General features: G+C 41.5%; 1 protein-coding gene across 3 annotated transcripts in view; it reads left to right on the top strand.

The window, feature by feature from the left end:
* LOC126284041 (bifunctional heparan sulfate N-deacetylase/N-sulfotransferase) overlaps positions 1–17574 on the top strand; it is a 1095215-nt gene that overhangs the window by 304765 nt on the left and 772876 nt on the right. For 2 of the 3 annotated variants that reach the window (XM_049982613.1, XM_049982616.1), the window contains exon 2: positions 15946–15987. The exons of the other annotated variant lie outside the window; for it this stretch is intronic. The gene's annotated coding sequence lies outside the window, so the exon portion shown is untranslated. The remainder of the gene's footprint in view (positions 1–15945; positions 15988–17574) is intronic. 3 annotated transcript variants of the gene reach the window in all.

Here is a 17574-nt window from a genome sequence, read left to right as displayed (position 1 = left end):
CTTATTTAGGGAGTGAAATATCTAGGGATGGAAGAATAACTAACGAAATTAGTAGGAGTTTGCAGAAGGGAGGCAATTTCTACCAAACAATAAAACACTTGATTTGGAATAATGAAGTTTCAGAAAGAGCAAAACTCCTTATGTGTAAGAATTATTACATACCTATGGTGGAGAAACATGGACAATGACAGAAATGGACTGGAGCAGACTACAAGCAGGGGAAATAAAATTTCTCGAAGCAGTTAAGGGAAAAACAAGAATGGACAGGGTGAGGAATGTAGAGATTAGGAAGGACCTTAAACAAGAAAGTATGAGAGAAGAAATTGAAAGAAAGAGTTTAAGATGGTATGGGAATGTTAAGAGGATGCATGGGCAGAGACTCCCCAAAATTATGGAAGAACTAAAGATGGATGGGAAAAGACCTAGAGGGCGCCCAAGAACACGGTGTAAAATGGGAGTGAGAATATCAGTAGAAAGGAGAAGTGGGAGGACCGAGCCAAATGGAGAGGACTTGTCAACAGCCAGACCCGGCAGTAGCTGGAGCGGGATTCGGGTGTAGATAGATAGATATAGATAGACACGTACATCTACATGATTACTGTGCGACTCACAGTATAGTGCCTGGCAGAGTGTTAATCGAACCACGTTTACGTTACTTCTCTAACATTACACTCCCGACTAGCGCGCGGGAAAAACGAACACTTAAATATTTCCGTGCAAGGTCTGATTTCTCTTTATTTTATTATGATGATAATTTCTACCCGGGCAGCTGGGTGCCAACAAAATATTTTCGCCCTCTGAGGAGAAACCCGGTGATTGAAATTTCATGAGAACGTCCTGGCGCAGCAAAAAGCCTATTCTGTAATGACTGCCACTCCAATTCGTGTATCAGATCCGTCGCAATCTATCCCATATTTCCTGATAATACAAAACGGGCAGCCCTTCTTTGAACTTTCTAAATGTCCTCTGTCAATCCTATGTGATGCGGACCCCAGGCCGCACAGCAATACTCCAGAAGACGGCGGACGGGCCTAGCGAAAGCAGTCTCTTTAGTAATCCTGTCTCATTTTCTAAGTGTTCTGCCAGTAAACCGCAGTCTTTGGTCTGCCTCACCTGAGAACATTATCCATGTGATCGTTTCAGTTAATGTAATACGTAATTGTAATCCGTAAGTATTTTTTTGAGTTTGCAGCCTTTAGATTTATCGTGTAACAGAGATTTAGTGAATTATTTTTAGTGGTCATATGGATGACGTCACACTTTTCAAGATTTGGAGTCCATTGCACCGTACATATACCTTGTCTCAATCATTTTGATCATCTGATGACATTACATGACGGTAAATGACAGCATCATCTGCAAGTAATCTAAGAGGGCTCCTCAGACTGTCTCCTAAATCGTTTATGCGGATCAGGAACAACAGATGGTGTATAACACTTCCTGCCGGCAGCAATCGTTACTTCGTGGGAATAAAGAGCTAGTCGCGTTTACAAGAACGATATTTTCTGAATCCGTGTTTGCTGTTTGTCGATAAATCGTTTTCTTCGAGGTACTTCATAGTGTCTCTATATATCTATATGTTTGAAACTGCTGCCGCTGATTTTGTATTTAGCATTTGACGATGTCACTATGGCTCTAGTATATTAATACATGTTTTTATTTTAAAAATCTGAAGATTGTCATTATAGATCGAAACCAGTAGTCTGATGAAAATGATTCAAATGGCTCTGAGCACTATGGGACTTTTAACTTCTGAGGTCATCAGTCCCCTAGAACTTAAACTACTTAAACCTAACTAACCTAAGGACATCATACACATCCATGCCCGAGGCAGGATTCGAATCTGCGTCCATAGCGGTCGCGCGGTTCCAGACTGTTTGCTCCTGTCAGCGTAAATTTCTACTAAGAGCCACGAAGAATGAGAGAAATTAGGGCTCTCTCGAAGGCACGTGAACACACGTTCTTCCCTCACTGTATTTTGAAGCGTAGCAGAAAAGAAATTGGATGCTTCTCGTACACGTACCCTGCGACATACACCAATGGTAGCTTACGGAGTATATATGTACACTGACGAGCCAAAGAACTGGTACACCTGCCTAATATTGTGTAGAGACACCGCGAGTACGCAGAAGTGCCGCAACACGACGCGGCATGGACTCGAGTAATGTCTGAAGTAGTGATGGAGGGAACTGGAGATCTCTTCTGAACAGCGTGTTGCAACGCATCGCAGACATGCTCTATAATGTTCATTTCTGGGGAGTTTGGTAGCCAGCGTTAGTGTTTAGACTCAGAAGAGTGTTCCTGGAGCCACACCGTAGCAATTCTGGACGTGTGGGGTCTCGCATTGTCCTGCTGGAATTGCCCAAGTCATAGAATGCCCAATGAACATGAATGGATGCACGTGGTCAGACAGGATGTTTACGTACGTGTCACCTACCAGAGTAGTATATAGACGTATCAGGGGTCCCATATCAATCCAACTGCGGATGTCCTACACCATTACAGAGCCTCCGCCACCTTGAACAGTCCCCTACTGACATGTGGGGTCCATGGATTCATGAGGTCATCTCCATACCCGTACACGTTCGAGTCCGAAAGTGCATATCGATGATGTTTCGATGAATGTTTCGCACGCTGGCACCTGCTGATGGCCCCACATTGAAATCTGCAGAAATTTGCGGAAGGATTGCACTTGCGTGACGTTGAAGGATTCTCTTCAGTCGTCGTTGGTCCCACTCTTGCAGGATCTTTTTCCGGCTGCAGCGATGTCGGAGATTTGATATTTTACCGGATTCCTGATATTCACGGTACACTCGTGAAATGATCATACGGGAAGATTCTTAGTTCATCGCTATCTCGGAGATCGCTGACTATAAGACCACGTTCAAACTCACTTAAATCTTGATAACTTGCCATAGTAGCAGCAGTAACCGATCTGTCATCCGCACCAGACACTTGTTGTCTTATATAGGCGTTGCCGGCCGCAGCGTCGTATTCTGCTCGTTGACAGAATACGCATTTGAATACGCATGCCTGTGCCTGTTTGACGCTCCAGTGTAGACGTTGATGTAAAACTAGCTGAACAAGGTGTTTGTACGTTTCTGCGCAATGGTCAAGACCAACCCTCCTGTCAGTTTCGGTAAGCTGATGACACTCATGGAGACTACGTGGAGAAAAATAACTCTGATACTTTTTTTATTTTGTGAATGATATTTATTCATATACAGAGGTTCTAAAATTCTCCTCACGGACTTCTAGGACTTATACAGGGGACTGAGTAAACAATATTTTGAATTCGAACGCATGTCCAGAGGCGTACCGTTTCCGTGCTGCAGCCGTTTGAAAGCATATTTGCTAGGCAGGCATGCAACAGCAGGGTACTCTATCGAACTCTCTGACCTGTTTCGAGCCTCAGTCACGAGTATTAGAGCAACGTAAATGAGTACGGGATTGCAGAATACACCGACACGATCCTTCCGGATGGCGAAGCTCACGGCAATGGAAGAACTGCTCGTCGCCTTTGTCGAGATCATTGTGCACGACGTCCGACTCCATCGCCTAGCCTTTTCGCCTGAGTTACCCAACAGCTGCGAGCAAGGGGGACCTTCATCGTGGCGCTGCAAGGAGACGCAGCACACTCAAAGAGGCCGCATTGCGTAACGTTGGACTCAACACGTCAACGAGTAGAAGAGCAGTGCCGTGCAATGGGCGTATAAAAATAGATATACTGGGTCACGCTTAATAAATTAATTAGTGGCGATATCAACATGTTTTCAAATGGTTTTAACACGAAAACGTGTTTCCGGACGTGGGTTCCAGTTCAGAATATCATCTAGTCATTCCCCTCTACAATTCCCATAAATTTGTAAGGGGAATTTTAGCGGACCCTGTGTGAGGCCCGTCGCGACTGCCGAGAGAGCTGAAGCGCACGCTTCCTCGACGTCGGGAGCCGATAGGGCCCCCAGATCGAATCTGCCTCGAGCTGGTGAGGCGGTCAGCCTGGCTTTGGGTTTTGCGCCGTTTCCTCACATCCAGCTGGCTGGTGTCCGCGTCACGCCGCAAATATCCACCACGTAAACTCTTAGAAAACGTTATGAGACGAGGACATGAGATCTAAACTACACACAGGCAGATGGTATACAAACACCCCTTCCGTATGGTGGGGAGGGGGGGGGGGGGGCGCGGCTGGAGAAGGAGATGGTGTGTGGTGGCGTCTGGCCACTAAAAATCACTAACACTGCCAAAACCGATGTGTAACAATGCCAAACACGAACACAAACGGGAAATGCCAAAGCGGCAAAAGAAATAAAATAGGTATTAATCATGATATGAAGTTCCCTACACAAAAAGGCAAAGAAGGGCAAATTTCATTTCTTGATGTAGAGCTGCTTGGAAAAACTAATAGGCTTCAGGGCACAGAGGCTACAGGAAGTCCTGTCACACGGATAGATAACTTCAGAAAAATTCCAATATCCATCCCAAACGGAAAAGAGGAGTGAGTAGAACGCTGGTGGCCGACAGTACTCCCACGAAGAGCTGAATTTTTTAGAATAACTTTAAGAAAAAACTGCTGCTGTGATAAAGAGATAACTAGAAAGATCGGTGGCTTCTAGTGAAGGAGAGGCAGCTGAAGGGAAAGTTTTCTTCCCATCTGAAAAAAAAAAACACAGATCACTATGAGACACAGTACTGTCTAGAAAGCTGCGTAAATATTTGAACATTGCAAAGGAAGCACGTGATCAGTTGTACATACAAACTACAAAAAGAATGAAACTTCCTGGCAGATTAAAACTGTGTGCCGGACCGAGATTCGAACTCGGGACCTTTGCCTTTCGCGAGTAATTGCTCTACCGACTGAGCTACCCAAGCACGACTCACGCCCCGTCCCCACAGCTTTACTTTCACCAGTACCTCGTCTCATACCTTCCAAACTTTCATATCAGCGAACACTCCGCTGCAGAGTTAAAATCTCTTTCTGGATTCAAAAAGAATCATTAACACCCCACTTAAGGAAGACAAGAGCATTTGTTACCTGGGATACACCGATAAATCGGCACTAGCAGATCATGCACTGGGAATACGAAACCACCAAATTCATTTCTCCGATACTATACTCTCTTCCAGTCATTTATATGCCATGACGTACAGAGAAGCCACGGATATTCAGAAACGCGAAAACAGCTTCAACATAAAAAGCAGAAATATTAAAATTAGTTGCAATTTAGCGCTAGGTAATGCAAATAGTGCCCACTCTTCCGCACTACAAACTCCGTAACACGCGTCGGCCATCTTTAGCTACCGGTCTGACGACGCTGCGAACCGACCGTTGCCTGGATACGTATGAGCAGTTCAGCTTGGGGAAGTTCCGACCTGTTACCCGAGTCTTAATAGCCTCTGATGACGTCTGCGGCGTTAGGAGACCGACCGTTAGACTTCCAAATGGACCAAGACCTAATGCGCATAAAACAAAAATCAAGGACGGAGAAAGTCTACATTGTTCATTGAGATACATGTGACTTTATCCTGAAGTCTTTTTCTAATGATTAGTTGGAGAATTAGATAATGGACTCGTGACACGTGAGGACTACACCTTAGACCTACTACTATCTAATAGACTCGAACTTTTCTAAACAGTTAATGTAGAAGAGGGCATAAGTAATCGTATAGCTAGTGTTAAACTATCAATTGCTACAGGTGTTAGCCTACATTTATGTTGGCTTTGCGATAGAAAACAAGAGCTACAATACTAGTGTCCCGGCGAAAGTGTAAACACCATTCCCACGACAGTGTTTATAACCCTAATGGACGGTGGATGCTGGATATCTTATTAGTAAAATAATAATGTGTACAGTAAGTTTCATTCACAGACTTTTCATTAAAATGTTATTCTTAGGTGTTACCAACTTCGTGCCGTGCCCGTTATCAAGCTCTCGTGTAAAGTTATTAGTGCGTATGTCTGTGTCTGTCTGCAATTAGTAACAACTTTGAATTTAATCTGTCGCAGTACTTACCTCCATAACACATCGTTAACGCCGTCACTCTCTAATGCCTTGTATTGCTGCGTATTGTAGGTGTAAACGCACACGAAATTCTTATTCTCTAGATGTGTAATGTCTTAGCAGACAGAAAGATGGAATCCATCTTAATTATGTTAGTTAAGAACAAATTTTAGGAATCAACTACCTCTTAAACTAAAAATAAAGTGCACGTGATAAAGTTTATTTTCACAGTAATAATTTAATAAGTAATATTCCGGCCATGCTACTTCCTTATTCCTTAATGAAATTTGTTGCAAGTAATGGTTCAAATGGCTCTGAGCACTATGGGACTCAACTGCTGTGGTCATTAGTCTCCTAGAACATAGAACTACTTAAACCTAACTAACCTAACTGACTCGGGCAGGATTCGAACCTGCGACCGTAGCAGTCGCACGGTTCCGGACTGCGCGCCTACAACCGCGAGACCACCGCGGCCGGCTGTTGCAAGTAATACATCTCCATTTCCGACCAATAGCTCAATACATAGTATCAACGGAAACTGAATCTAATCTAATCAGAAGAAATCGCATGTATTTCCGACCCGTCAATTTGGTACTCCGGCGGAAGCTTCATTAAGTGGCACTTCTGCTAGTTGTAAAGTTTTCTTTCAATGCAACATTAAGTTCAGTACCTTTTCTGTCTGTAAACATGCATCTTTGGTGTGACGTCACATCGCTGGACGGCTGTTGAAATCGCTCGCCAATATTTTATAAAGTTTTAGACTTCAGATACTTCATAAAAGATTATTGGTGTTAGTATTTGCTATATAAGTAAGCTATTAGTGCATTTTCATTCATATCAGTCTTTCTTTTTGTGTTAATTGATTCGAGTGATCTGTTATTCGTGGGTGTTCTTACGTCGTTCATCGAAGTATCAGTATTTTCGTGCCGTGTGGTTGCAGCTGTAGCGGTCATAAGGGTAATTACTGACAAAGTTGTTTGTGCACTGTTATTCAAGTATTAATTTTAGTAGTTTTCAACAGTGTCTCATGCTGTTTCTGGCGAAATAACGGTTTAATAAACTTTCGGAAACTTTGTTGTTTAGAGTTGTTTTGCGCTGAGGCCATTTATTAAATTTAGTACGCTAGTTTTCAGCTAACGTTTCTGATTGTCTCTAGTGGAATATTTCAAATAAACTATTCGTTCACTGTATTTAATTTCATTGAGTGTTCTAGTGGTCGCTTGAATTTTTGGTTTTAGATAAGGAATTGTGTGAAGTTTTTGTGATATTGGTATTACTTGTTGTTTAGTAGTATAAACAAAAGTAGTAGTTGCTTTCTGACTAGAGAACGAAATTCGAGATCACTGTTGTTAGTTCTTTCAGTAGTTTTACCATTGTAATTGAACTTAGGTAATGTAGACGTTTAGTTTTTTTCAGTAACTGTTAAAATGTTATAATGAGTTAGAAGTGTGAGCTTTATCGTATGTTTGTGAGTAGCGGCTTAGGGTGAGAGATTTGTTCAAAGTATTTTCGTTTTGGGGAATGCAGTGGGAAAGCCAGTGGGCAATGCAGAATCTGTAGCAGAAATAAATTGACAGAGGAGCATGAGCGTAAGGTCTGTGCCTTTCAGGTGCAGTTAGAAGGCGCAAAGGGGGAAATATATAGGTTGAGGAGGGTGAAGAGCGCTGGGGAATGGGAAAGGGCAGTTAGTAAAGTTAGCAAGAGGGCAGCTAGGACCAGGGGATATTCAGACAGTCGTACTTTGCGTATAACCAACAGATTGGACCAATTGTCAGAGTTTAGTGGAGTGTAGCCTTTTTAAACTGTAGGTGTAGGAAACATGCAGCAGTCATTAGCAGTTAGGGAGCCTAAGTCACCTGCAAATTCTGACAGAAAGAAAAAGGTTCTGTTGCTAGGTAGTTCGCTCGGTAGAGGTGTGGGCCAGTATTTCCAGGGAGTGTTGGGGAGTGAGTACCAGGTCACCAGCATTGTGAGGCATAGTGCAGGGTTAGCTCAGGTAACTGTTAACATAAGGGAGTTATGTAGGAATTTTACGGAAGAGGATCAGGTAGTGATTGTGGGTGGAGCCGGGAATAGTCTTGATAGGGGTGGGGAGTATGATGTACGCGGTGAGCTGGTAAAGATAGCTACTCAAACTGGCGGCACTAATGTGGACTTCTTTAACTGCTGCAGGGACATGATCGCCTTCATCTTAATGTTGCTGTTAGGCGTGTTAACATGGGGCTGGAGAAAGTACTGATGGCGCAGGGCATGGGTCACATTACAGTGGCGCCAGTTGAGTCCATCAATGTTTCACTAGGCGTGGCCTGCACCTCAATACGGATGACAAGGGGTGGGTGGCTGGCAAAGCTTACAGATGACAGTGTAGTGGGCGCAGGTGGTATCGCTCACGGAAAAAATTCCTTTAGTAGTTGGTGTTAGAACTACACCTTTTTAGATTGAAGTCAGCTAATAAGTATCCCTGCTGAAAGGAAGTCCCTCTGACAAAGGCATCACCTCCAGAGGAGGTCAGATATCTAAGTAGAGAAGGAATTAGCATATTTCAGCAAAACGTAAGAGATAAAGTTAGTGAACTGCTTATAGATGATGCCTCTGGCATTATTGGTATATCGGAGCACCACTTAAATAATTGGGCAATTCAAAGACTCCCTTTGCCAGGATACAGATTAGCTCGCTGTTTTTAAGGGAGTTCTTTGCGCAGTGGTTGAGTGGCCATGGACGTGAAAAACCGTATTCCATTTGAGCCCGTAAATGTATCACGGCTTTGTAGGAACAGTTATCTGAATGTTGTGCAGGGGTAGTTGAATTTAGTGAAACTAAATTTCTAAGTGTTGTTGATTATAGGTCCCCTAATAGCTCTAATTCAGAGCATTTCTGCTCAAGCTAGAGAGGGCTCTTGGTTCACTTCGTAGCAAAAATTAGTTATATGTGGTAACTTCGATATTAATTTTAGTATGCGATTGTACAAGAAAAAGGATGTTGGAAGATCCCATAAATTCTTATAATCTGATGCAGATTGTGATTTTTTTCAACCAGGGTGCAGGAGAACAGTATCACTGCCATAGACAGTAATATTATTCATTCGTATTACTAGACGGGCATTCTGTTAGTAAAAGGGTGAATGGCCTTTCAGACCATTATGCAAAAAATAATGAGAATAAAAAGGTCTTTTTACTCAAGTGAATGTTAGATATAATTACAAACTACGTAGAAAAGCTAAACTAACGGCAATAGAGAGACATTTAAATGTCGTTACGGAACAAGAGCGGAAGGATATTTATTATGCCGATAACATAGACGACAAATACAATGCTTTTCTTTAGACATTTCTCATGCTCTTTGAAATTTTCTTTCCATTATAACGTTCTAAACGTGGTACTAACAATAGAAGACATCCTGGATGGCTGACTAGTGTGATAAGGATGTCATGCAGAACAAAGAGGGACTTATACCAAAATGTTAGAAGTAACTACAGTCCAGCTTCAGTAGTCTGTTACAAGCAGTATTGTAAGGTGCTTAAATGTTATTAGGAAGACAAAGAGTAATTTTCTACGCAAAAAGAATAGCTAATTCATAGGATGAAATTAAAATCACATGTTTAAGGAAGTGTCTGGTCAGCAGCACAAGGGCGACGATATAAAGCCAGTTCGTAGTAAAAATATTTCTGTTGCTGATGAGTCAGATATATGTACGGTATTGAACAAGTTCTTTCTGAGTATTGTTGGTGAGTTAAATAAAAACTTAGTTCATGCAGGGAATCATATAACTCTTGTAAAATGCCGTTCCGACATTGAAGCCTGAAGTACTACTCCGTGATGATGACAAGGGGGAGATTGAGTCAACAATTACATCACTGAAGCTAAGGACTCTCACGCATATGATGGGCTGTTTAGCGGAATGGTAAAGTAATGTGCTGCACATGTTAGCCCCAGTACTTAGCCATATTTGTAATCTTTCCTTTAAGAATGGTCTGTTTCCTGAACGATTGAAGTATTCAGTAGTAAAGCCGCTTTATAAAGAGGGAGAAAGGCACAATGTAGACAATTGTAGACCTATTTCTTTGCGATCAGTGTTTGCTAAAATTATTCAAAAGGCTGCGCATGTAAGGATAATTGATCATTTTATTTCACATAATTTGCTATGAAATGTAAAGTTCCGGTTTAGGAATGGTTTAGCAACTGGAAATTCTATATTCTCTTTTCTCTGTGAAGTACTGGATGGATTAAACAAAGTGTTTTGAACGCTAGGCATCTTTCTTGATTTAACTAAGGCGTTTGATTGTGTTAATCACAAAATATTGTTCCAGAAGTTGAAGCATTATGAAATACGGGGAGTAGCTCACAGTTAGTGCACTCGTAGTTTAACAACAGACAGCAAAAGGTCATTATCCACATTGTTGAGAATGGATATGATTGTGGGGTGGGGGTGGGAGGTGGGGGGGGGGGGGCAGAGATTAGTGCTGGAGCCAGTCGTGTTCCTTATTTATATAAACGATATGAGCTCTAGTATTACAGGTGATTCTAAAATATTTCCGCTTGCTGTTGACAATAGCTTGGTAGTAAAGGATGTTGTTTGCAACATTGGCTCAACTTCGAAAACTGCAGTTCACAACATAAGTTCATGGCTTGTAGAAAATAAACTAACGCTAAATCATAGTAGGACTTAGTTTTTACAGTTTCTAACAAGTAATTCAACAAAACGCGACGTTTTAACTTCACAGAATAGGCATATGATTAATGAGATTAATTAGTTCAAATTTCTAAGTGTTCATATAGATAGTAAACTATCGTGGAAAGCTCATGTTCAGGATCATGTTCAAAGACTTAATGACGCTATCTTTACTATTCGAACGGTATCTGAAGTGACTGAAAGTTCGATACGAAAAGTAGTCTACTATGCTTATTTCATTTGCGTATGACGTATGGTGCTATATTCGGGGTAATTCTTCCCATTATCAAAGGATATTTTTGGCTGAGAAACGGGCGGTTCTGGCAATAAGTGATGTAAGCTCGCGAACCTTTTGTCGACCCCTGCCCCTGTTCATTAGTCTGGGTATTCTGACAATGGCCTCTCTCTCTCTCTCTCTCTTACTGTCGTTTCTTGTTAACAATATCAGCTTATTCACAAGAATAAGGAGCTTTCACTCAGTTAATACTAGGCAGCAATCCAGTCCGCATTTGGATCGCACTTCCTTGACTCTTGTATAAAAGGTATGTAGTATGCTGCTGCATCCATTTTCAATAAGCTACCACAAGAATTCAAAGATCTTAGCAGTAATCCACACGCTTTCAAATCGAAACTAATGAGTTCCCTCATGAGTCACGCCTTCTGTTCTCTGGAGGAGTTTCTTGAAAAATTAATCTGATTCCTGTGTTATATTGTTGATTGCGTTTACATAAACTTACGGTTTGCCTTTTTTGGTTTCATAAACATTTTATTTTATCTGTCATTAATTTTATGTTGTAATTTCACATTCTTACATGTTACATGACCTTGGAGATTTGCTCCTCAATTTGGTCCTATAGTACTTGACATGGACAATGAAAAAAATAAAATATAAATTTAACAGTATCATCCTCCATACCTACACTTCCCTAGCTAATATACTCCATTTAGATTACATCATACAGTAGGCTAGTTCAGCAGTTCTTCCTGATAGTAAGAACCTAATGAAATGTTCTTTATGGCCGTGTGACTGATGCCTTCCTTTAGTTAGAATATCCGAACTTATAATTAGCATGAACCAGTCCTTTTAACTGAACAAACTATACGTTTATCGTCTTTTTTCCGTCGTTTGTTACTTGCTTCTATATTATTGGAGATGTGGTTCGTCCAATGCGACTAAATGAAAGGCTGTCTGTGTTGTTCCATATACGTTTCGCTTCTTTTATTTGTGTATCATCATCAGTAGCATGTAATACAGTTTTGTTCGTGTATATAATGATTGGGTTGTATAATAATGACATTCTCCCCCCATGAACCATGGACCTTGCCGTTGGTGGAGAGGCTTGCGTGCCTCAGCGATACAGATACCCGTACCGTAGGTTCAACCACAATGCAGGGGTATCTGTTGAGAGGCCAGACAAACGTGTGGTTCCTGAGGAGGGGCAGCAGCCTTTTCAGTAGTTGCAGGGGCAACAGTCTGGATGATTGACTGGTCTGACCTTGTAACATTAACCAAAACGGCCTTGCTGTGCTGGTACTGCGAACGGCTAAAACCAAGGGGAAAATACGGCCGTAATTTTTCCCGAGGGCATGCAACTTTACTGTATGATTAAATGATGATGGCGTCCTCTTGGGTAAAATATTCCGTAGGTAAAATAGTCCCACATTCGGATCTCCGGGCGGGGACTACTCGAGACGATGTCGTTATCAGGAAACAGAAAACTGGCGTTCTACGCATCGGAGCGTGGAACGTCAGATCCTTTAACCGGGCAGGTAGGTCAGAAAATTTAAAAAGGGAAATGGAGAGGTTAAAATTAGATATAATGGGAATTAGTGAAGTTCGGTGGCAGGAGGAACAAGTCTTCTGGTCAGGTGACTACAGGGTTATAAACACAAAATCAAATAGGGGTAATGCAGGAGTAGGTTTAATAATGAATAGGAAAATAGGAATGTGGGTAAGCTACTACAAACAGCATAGTGAACGCATTATTGTGGACAAGATATATACGAAGCCCACACCTACTACAGTAGTACAAGTTTATATGCCAAGTAGCTCTGCAGATGACGAAGAAATTGAAGAAATGTATGATCAAATAAAAGAAATTATTCAGATAGTGTAGGGAGATGAAAATTTAATAGTCATGGGTGACTGGAATTCGGCAGTAGGAAAATTGAGAGAAGGAAACGTAGTAGGTGAATATGGACTGGGACAAAGAAATGAAAGAGGAAGCCGCCTGGTAGAATTTTGCACAAAGCACGAATTAATCATAGCTAACACTTGGTTCGAGAATCATAAAAGAAGGCTGTATACATGGAAGAAGCCTGGAGATACTGACAGATTTCAGATAGATTATATAATGGTAAGACAGAGATTTAGGAACCAGGTTTTAAATTGTAAGACATTTCCAGGGGCAGATGTGGACTCTGACCACAATCTATTGGTTATGACGTGTAGATTAAAACTGAAGAAACTGCAAAAAGGTGGGAATTTAAGGAGATGGGACATGGATAAACTAAAAGAACCAGAGGTTGTACAGAGTTTCTGGGAGAGCATAAGGGAGCAATTGACAGGAATGGGGGAAAGAAATACAGTAGAAGAAGAATGGGTAGCTTTGAGAGATGAAGTAGTGAAGGCAGCAGAGGATCAAGTAGGTAAAAAGACGAGGGCTAGTAGAAATCTTTGGGTAACAGAAGAAATATTGAATTTAATTGATGGAAGGAGAAAATATAAAAATGCAGTAAATGAAGCAGGCAAAAAGGAATACAGACGTCTCAAAAATGACATCGACAGGAAGTGCAGAATGGCTAAGCAGGGATGGCTAGAGGACAAATGTAAGGATGTATAGGCTTATCTCACTAGGGGTAAGATAGATATTTCCTACAGGAAAGTTAATGAGACCTTTGGAGAAAAAAGAGCCACTTGTATGAACATCAAGAGCTCAGATGGAAACCCAGTTCTAAGTAAAGAATTGAAAGCAGAAAGGTGGTAGGAGTATATAGAGGGTCTGTACAAGGGCGATGTACTTGAGGACAATATTATGGAAATGAAAGAGGATGTAGATGAAGATGAAATGGGAGATACGATACTGCGTGAAGACTTTGACAAAGCACTGAAAGACCAGAGTCGAAACATGCCCCCCGGAATAGACAACATTCCATTGGAACTACTGACGGCCTTGGGAGAGCCAGTCATGACAAAACTCTACCATCTGGTGAGCAAGATGTATGAGACTTCAACAAGAATATAATAATTCCAATCCCCAAGAAAGCAGGTGTTGACAGATGTGAAAATTACCGAACTATCAGTTTAATAAGTCACAGCTGCAAAATACTAACGCGAATTGTTTACAGACGAATGGAAAAACTGGTAGAAGCCGACCTCGTGGAAGATCAACTTGGATTTCGTAGAAATGTTGGAACTCGTGAGGCAATACTGACCCTACGACTTATCTTAGAAGCTAGGTTAAGGAATGGCAAACCTACGTTTCTGGCATTTGTAGGCTTAGAGAAAGCTTTTAACAATGTTGACTGGAATACTCTCTTTCAAATTCTGAAGGTGGCAGGGGTAAAATACAGGGAGCGAAAGGCTATTTACAATTTGTACAGAAACCAGAGGGCAGTTATAAGAGTCGAGGGACACGAAAGGGAAGCAGTGGTTGGGAAGGGAGTGAGACGGGGTTGTAGTCTCTCCCCGATGTTATTCAATCTGTATATTGAGCATGCAGTAAAGGAAACAAAAGAAAAATTTGACGTAGGTATTAAAATCCATGGAGAAAAAATAAAATTTTTGAGGTTCGCCGATGACATCGTAATTCTGTCGGAGACAGCAAAGGACTTGGAAGAGCAGTTGAACGGAATGGGTAGTGTCTTGAAAGGAGGATATAAGATGAACATCAACAAAAGCAAAACGAGGATAATGGAATGTAGTCGAATTAAGTCGGGTGATTTTGAGGGTACTAGATTAGGAAATGAGACACTTAAAGTAGTAAATGAGTTTTGCTATTTGGGAAGCAAAATAACTGATGATGGTCGAATTAGAGAGGATATAAAATGAGGACTGGCAATGGCAAGGAAAGCGTTTCTGAAGAAGAGAAATTTGTTAACATCGAGTATAGATTTAAGTGTCAGGAAGACATTTCTGAAAGTATTTGTGTGGAGTGTAGCCATGTATGGAAGTGAAACATGGACGATAAATAGTTTGGACAAGAAGAGAATAGAAGCTTTCGAAATGTGGTGCTACAGAAGAATGCAGAAGATTAGATGGGTGGATCACATAACTAATGAGGAGGTACTGAATAGAATTGGGTAGAAGAGGACCTTGTGGCACAACCCTGACTGGAAGAAGGGATCGGTTGGTAGGACATGTTCTGAGGCATCGAGGGATCACAAATTTAGTATTGAAGGGCTGCGTGGAGGGTAAAAATCGTAGAGGGAGACCAAGAGATGACTACACTAAGCAGATTCAGAAGGATGTAGGTTGCAGTAGGTACTGGGAGATGAAGAAACTTGTTCAGGATAGAGTAGCATGGAGAGGTGCATCAAACCAGTCTCAGGACTGAAGACCACAACAACAACAATAATGACGTATTTGTTACTTCATTACGTTTTTGTTATCATTTTGTTGTGTGTAGCACAATTATCGTGAGGCTAAATTATTATTTGTTTCTGCTTACGGTTCGTGATGTTATTAGTGCAATTCCAGGACGTAGAGGTTCAACTATAACATCCAGTAAGCGTGCGTTCGGAGAAATCGTGTAACGTATTATTTCCCCCAAGTCGCAGATATCGCTTCCCATACACTGGCTTCTTGTTGTTGCGGTCTTCATTTCGAAGACTGCCAATCTCTCTCCTTAGCTTCCTTTATTGCTTCGTCAAAAGTAAAATTCAATAACATGGCGGATAAATTACCGCCCTTTCTGGCTCGCTTCTCAGATACTGCTTCCCTTTCAAGTCCTTTCACTCTTGTAATTGCAGTCTGGTTTCCGTGTAATTGGTGAATGACCTTTTGCCCCCAGTGTATTATCCTTTCTGAATTTCAGAGAGGGCATTACAGTCAAGGCCGTCCAAAGCTTTCTTATTAATTTGCAAATACTTTGAGTGAAGATATGTCGTTCCTCAATCTGTCTTCCAAGGCTAGTCTTAGGTTCTGTTCCCCTATATTGTAGTTCAGCAGCATTACCAAAATTTACCATTTTCTCTATGAAATGTTACTTAATGTGTTGGAACAGTATTGTTGTAGCTTTCTAAAGTTTATTAGTAAACTTTTTCTATTGTTTTGCAGGTAAGCTCTCCGTTCCAGATCGTGCTTGCGTCTCCTGATTCAGTGAGTATGAATAATAAATAAATGAAGTTATGCGTTTTTCGCAGCTTTTGTTCATGCGAGAACGAAAAATCAGCAACTTTTGAGTTTAAGCGTTCTTTTTAGGACCCAACGGCCTTGCTGCAGTAGTAACACCGGTTCCCGTCAGATCAACGAAGTTAAGGGGGGAAGGACGTCAATGATGGAGCAGGAGAGGCATCACAGAACATTTTAATTTCCAGTGTCTATACTTTTGCAAACAAATTCATAAAACTTTGTCAGCATCACCAGGAAGGATTCAGGATTCACACTCATTGCAGTGGAAGTTCGAAAACATAACAAAATAATTTTTTTACGTGTGAAATTTCATCATTTTTTCACTTACTAATGGCTGCATTTGTTTCTATAGGTACACTTTTCTTCATAAGTTGCACTTCCAGCTATTGGGATAATGTTATTGAGGAAGCTGTTGAAATCAGATTATCAACCTTATTAACAGAGATGGTGGATTTTGTTTAAATGCTGCTTGATATCCGGCTCTGTCTCTCATCAAAAAATAGAGGGACAGAATTAGTGCCACCTCACCTGTTGATTAATACTCACTATCGATATTTCTGGTTATCTTTGGTTGTGTTGACACTTGTCCTGTGTGTGGTGTCTTCCTTGCTTCTCCTCTGTGAACCGAGGTATTAAATTTGGTTGCACATTTCTTCTTCCTTGCATTTGTGCCTTGAGAATGGCAGGGTGTGCTCCTGTCGAAATATCGGCGGTGTTCGTCGAAGTCACCGGGCAACAAACCCTTAAGTTCCAGAATGAGATTTTCACTCTGCAGCGGAGTGTGCGCTGATATGAAACTTCCTGGCAGATTAAAACTGTGTGCCCGACCGAGACTCGAACTCGGGACCTTTGCCTTTCGTGGGCAAGTGCTCTACCATCTGAGCTACCGAAGCACGACTCACGCCCGGTACTCACAGCTTTACTTCTGCCAGTATCCGTCTCCTACCTTCCAAACTTTACAGAAGCTCTTCCGCGAAACTTGCAGAACTAGCACTCCTGAAAGAAAGGATATTGCGGAGACATGGCTTAGCCACAGCCAGAATTCTGGAAACATCCCCCAGGCTGTGGCTAAGCCATGTCTCCGCAATATCCTTTGTTTCAGGAGTGCTAGTTCTGCAAGGTTCGCAGGAGAGCTTCTGTAAAATTTGGAAGGTAGGAGACGAGATACTGGCAGAAGTAAAGCTGTGAGTAGCGGGCGCGAGTCGTGCTTCGGTAGCTCAGATGGTAGAGCACTTGCCCGCGAAAGGCAAAGGTCCCGAGTTCGAGTCTCGGTCGGGCACACAGTTTTAATCTGCCAGGAAGTTTCAACCCTTAAGTTATTTGAACATTCGATTCGCCGGGAAAAGTTAAGGTCTCACATTCTTCGATGAATTTGGCACAGCATACATACCATACTTACAGGTGTATTAAACTCTAGAGTTTATGAAGAAACGAATGATCTGTTGTATTTTAAATTTCATGTTTAGAAAAAAAAACAAGTTTTGTAGTTAATTACCTCAATTTTTACCACAGTTTTTAATAGATTTTAAAAATTGTAGAGTTTCATACACGTTT

The sequence above is a fragment of the Schistocerca gregaria genome, chromosome 8 (genome assembly GCF_023897955.1).
Source record: "Schistocerca gregaria isolate iqSchGreg1 chromosome 8, iqSchGreg1.2, whole genome shotgun sequence".
Classification (NCBI taxonomy): Eukaryota; Metazoa; Arthropoda; class Insecta; order Orthoptera; family Acrididae; genus Schistocerca; species Schistocerca gregaria.
Note: the sequence above shows the minus strand (reverse complement) of the source record. Positions and strands in the feature narration are given on the sequence as shown.